Source organism: Homarus americanus, unplaced genomic scaffold (genome assembly GCF_018991925.1).
Source record: "Homarus americanus isolate GMGI-L3 unplaced genomic scaffold, GMGI_Hamer_2.0 scaffold57548, whole genome shotgun sequence".
Taxonomy (NCBI): domain Eukaryota; kingdom Metazoa; phylum Arthropoda; class Malacostraca; order Decapoda; family Nephropidae; genus Homarus; species Homarus americanus.
In genome coordinates this window covers 5,108-10,000 of record NW_024713887.1, presented here as the reverse complement: position 1 = coordinate 10,000, position 4,893 = coordinate 5,108, and the positions used below count along the sequence as shown (strand labels likewise).

The 4,893-nt window shown below is 52.8% G+C and overlaps 1 pseudogene; it reads right to left on the bottom strand.

The window, feature by feature from the left end:
• Positions 1-614: 614 nt before the first annotated feature.
• Positions 615-783, bottom strand: LOC121874950 (annotated as a pseudogene).
• Positions 784-4,893: the final 4,110 nt, after the last annotated feature.

Sequence of the window (4,893 nt, the reverse complement as noted above, 5' to 3'; positions counted from 1 at the left end):
AGAACTCCCCCTGCCTCCCTCCCAGTCATGAGATAGACGTGGACTCGTGGCGAACTCTCAAAGAGAACGCCCACACCGCGTCTGACCGTGGGAGAGGGTGGAGGAGCGCGTGAGGAAGAGCACGGCGTCACCCAAGCATTCTCATCTCTCTGCCTGCACCACTACATGGTAGACTGCGGGCCCAGGCGCACTCATCAATTTAGGTTCCACTGCAATGCATGCCAAGCACTCTTTTCGAGGTGATAGACGAAATTCGGGCGGGGCTTACTTAAAAGATATCCGACCCGGGTTTCGTTTCCTCTTCGTGGGATGGAGTGCCTCTTAGAATATGTGCAGCATCAGCCATGAGCGGCCGACGGCCATTCGTGTCTCTGTGGACAGCAGGCAAAAGAGCGCCGCCTCCAGTTATTTGCGAGGGCGACAACTGTCGCTTTGTTGTGGTTGAATGTGGGTGCGCCAAGTCCATGGACTTGCTAGTGATAGGCTTGCTTGTTTTTAAGGGCACGCCTCGCGCAAGGCGCGGGCGATTAAACCCCAAGGCGGAAGCTCGGTTCGGGTTACCCTCGTGTCGGGGAGACAGTCAGCAGGCAATCAACCAAGAAAAACTGATGATAAGAGCCTGACCGAGGAGTGGCGGTTGCATAAAGTTCATATATAGCTGCCGCCGCCGCAATATGCGTTCAACTTGTCGATGTATCTGGTATTCTTGCGATTCACATACTGACACGTAGTTTGCTGCGGTCTTCATCGACCCACGAGCCGAGGGATCCCCCGTTAAGAGTTGTGTATTTGCCATTTGGTCTTTTTGCGACTAACCATCACAGGTCGAGTCTCAATGAAAGGGTTTGACAGACATAGCCCAAGTTTGTGGTTTGGGTTTGGCCGGACGACTTGTTGTTGTTTTTTGACACTTGAATTTCACTCTTTTTGGGTCAAGAGGCTTATTCGCCGGTAGTAAGGAACGGACGGGCAGCCGTCCAAAGCCCCGTCCGTCCTCCTCCTCCGGTCTTCGCGCTCTCGCCCAAGTGTGGTCCACCTACAGCGTGGTGGTACCTATTTTTGGTGCGGGGGCCGGGATTGTCCTCTTTCGCTGCTGGAGTTGCCAGAGCAGAGCCCGAGACCGCCCAAATCAGGAGAGTAGTAGTAGTTTTAAGAGCGCCCCGTTCTCTTTCTCTCTGTTAATGATCCTTCCGCAGGTTCACCTACGGAAACCTTGTTACGACTTTTACTTCCTCTAAATGATCAAGTTTGGACATCTTTCCGTCAGCTCGAGGCGACGACCCCAGAAAACCCTCGCGGGCAACGGGGCCGACAATCCAAGAGCGCCAGTCCGAAGGCCTCACTAAATCATTCAATCGGTAGTAGCGACGGGCGGTGTGTACAAAGGGCAGGGACGTAGTCAGCGCAAGCTGATGACTTGCACTTACTGGGAATTCCTCGTTCATGGGAAACAATTGCAAGCCCCAATCCCTATCAAGAAAGGCTTTGAACGGGTTACCCGCTCCTCTCGGAGGGGGAAAACTCAAGGATCCCTTTCAGCAAAGAATATTACGCTGCCGCGTATGCCCAGAACATCTAAGGGCATCACAGACCTGTTATTGCTCAATCTCGTGCGGCTAGAATTGCCGCTTATCCCTCTAAGAAGAAGTTGTGAACTGGACACCATTTTCTGGAGATCCGTCGACTACTTAGTAGGCCACAGTCTCGTTCGTTATCGGAATTAACCAGACAAATCGCTCCACCAACTAAGAACGGCCATGCACCACCACCCACCGAATCGAGAAAGAGCTCTCAATCTGTCAATCCTTCCGGTGTCTTGGCCTGGTGAGGTTTCCCGTGTTGAGTCAAATTAAGCCGCAGGCTCCACTCCTGGTGGTGCCCTTCCGTCAATTCCTTTAAGTTTCAGCTTTGCAACCATACTTCCCCCGGAACCCAAAGACTTTGGTTTCCCGGAAGCTGCCTGCCGGGTCATGGGAATAACGCCGGCGGATCGCTAGTTGGCATCGTTTATGGTTAGAATCCAGGGCGTGTATTCGATCGCCTTTAACTCTCTAACTTTCGTTTGATTAATGAAAACATATCCTTGCAATGCTGCAGTAGTTCGTCTTAGGACGGTCCAAGAATTTCAATTCTAGCGTCGCAGAATACCTAATGCCCCGCTTGTCTGGATTAGTCATTACCTCTGGTTCAAACCAACAAAATAGAACCGCGGGTCCTATTCCATTATTCCATGCATCACCATTCGCTATTCAAATAGCCTGCTGCTCTGAGCACTCTAATTCTGGCGAACTTCTGGCCACTCGGGACACTCGGATAAAAGAGTATCCTGCGGCGAGTCAAGGGCGGTTGTTCGAGATGCGGACAGTAAACACCGGCGGTGTAACCGCTGGTCCGAACTGAGATCCAACTACGAGCTTTTTAACCGCAATAACTTTAATATACGCTATTGAGCTGAATCATCAAGTGCTGTTGGCACCAGATTCTGCTCCCTCCAATGGATACCGCAGCGATTTGTGCGTACCTATCTGGACATGGTGGCCTCGATGAGACTCACATCGTTATTTTTCGTCACTACCTCCCCGTGCCGGGAGTGGGTAATTTGCGTGCCTGCTGCCTTCCTTAGATGTGGTAGCCGTTTCTCAGGCTCCCTCTCCGGAATCGAACCCTGATTCCCCGTTACCTGTTATAGCCATTGTAGGCGCATAACCTACAATCGAAAGCTGATAAGGCAGACACTTGAAAGAAGCGGCGCCGGTGCGGAGACCGTGCGCTCAGCCCGAAGTTATTCAGATTCACCACAGGTGGGTTACGGACCGGGGCCCGACCAGTCTTGAACTAATAAAAGCGCTCTTCCCTTGCGGTCAGAGACCAATTGCATGTATTAGCTCTAGAATTGCCACAGTTATCCAAGTAAGTGGGTTTACAGATCCAATGAAACATAGCTGATTTAATGAGCCATTCGCGGTTTCGCCTTAAATCGGCTTGTACTTACACATGCATGGCTTAATCTTTGAGACAAGCATATGACTACTGGCAGGATCAACCAGGTAGCTGCTGCTGTTGGCGGCGCCTATCACGCCGGCCAAAATAGTGAGATTGAGAGAGAGGCAGAAGACATTGGGCGAGGGACCGCACGTTGGCCTTAGAGAAATAGCAAACCAGATGATCAGATCTAACTGCACCTTCTCTTGCTATCCTCGGCGCCGGCAGCGCTACCGTGTGTGCCAATCTCCTCCCTTATCCGCTCCTCTTTGCCCCAGCTCCAGCGAGGCAGCCGACATTGGGCGAGGGACCGCACGTTGGCGAATCTCCTCCCTTATCCGCTCCTCTTCTCTTTGCCCCAGCGAGGCAGAAGACATTGGGCGAGGGACCGCACGTTGGCCTTAGAGAAATAGCAAACCAGATGATCAGATCAAACTGCACCTTCTCTCGCTATCCTCGGCGCCGGCAGCGCCACCGTGTGTGCCAATCTCCTCCCTTATCCTCTCCTCTTCTCTTTGCCCCAGCGAGGCAGCCGACATTGGGCGAGGGACCGCACGTTGGCCTTAGAGAAATAGCAAACCAGATGATCAGATCAAACTGCACCTTCTCTCGCTATCCTCGGCGCCGGCAGCGCCACCGTGTGTGCCAATCTCCTCCCTTATCCGCTCCTCTCCTCTTTACCCAGCTCCAGCGAGGCAGCCGACATTGGGCGAGGGACCGCACGTTGGCCAATCTCCTCCCTTATCCGCTCCTCTTCTCTTCTCTTTGCCCCAGCGAGGCATAAGACATTGGCCCATCTCCTCCTCTCTCTCTTTCTCTTACTGTTTGTGGGGACGTGGGCTCATGAGCGCCATCGTCGCCCAATATTGGTTAGGTTGTGTATTTCACGGGTGGGAACCGCCATCATCGTTGTTAGGTGATGGGGTAACCCAACGTGTGTTTTGACGAGTTTTGGCTGCTAAACTCTCTTTTTAGTATACTCGGCTCCCAGACTGCGCCCTGGTCGTGTTGAACCATGAGCGTTGTCTATGCACATTTAGGGTAGCCGTTTGCGCGTGGAATAGTGCAATGAATCTCGGTCAAGAGACGGTTGGGCGCTGCATTGAAGGCCGGCACAGACGCGAAGACGGGGTGATCAGCCAACGCAAGTCCGCTAAGTTGGGCAGACAGCAAGGCGAAGGGGAGCCCGGACTGAAAGGCCGCAGCATATGCTGTGAAGGAAACTAGTAGGGTGGCGACGTGTGCGCCGAGAGAGAGACGGAGTAAATAATGTCCAAACGGAAGAGAGACCTGGCAAGTGTAATTGATAGAGCGCGAGGCTACTCGCCATAAGCCCACTCCACTGCCATTCCTCTGATCCAATGAGACTAAAATCTCTCTCCTTCTGCTCCAGCCATTGCAGGGCAGGGAAGCGACGGCAATTATGGTTGTTGTTTTGAATGCCGCGCTTTGCTTCACAGAGGCGCTCCGCTGGGGGGCGGAAGATATTTCACACCGAATATGTGTGTGAAGGCACCCTCTCCCCTTAATAAAGTGAAATAGTGCAATCCAGCATACAAGGTCGGACGATAGGACATTCACCATACCGCACCTCGAGAGTGGATGTTGTTTGTTGGGTAAGGTTAAAACCGGACTGTTCGCAGACAGCCGAATAACCCGGTTCCGGACTAATTGGTGGATGCAACATCATGATGCTGCTGCTGCTGCTGTCGCGGAAACCGCAGTGGCGACGTGTGCGCCGAGAGAGAGTAATAATGTTCAATAGGGAGAGCGACCTGGCTAGTGTAATTGATAGATCGCGAGCCTACTCGCCATTAGCCCGCTCCACTGCCATTCCTCTGACCCAATGAGACTATTCTCTCTCTCGCTCTCCTTCTGCTCCAGCCATTGCAGGGCAGGGAGAGGAAATCG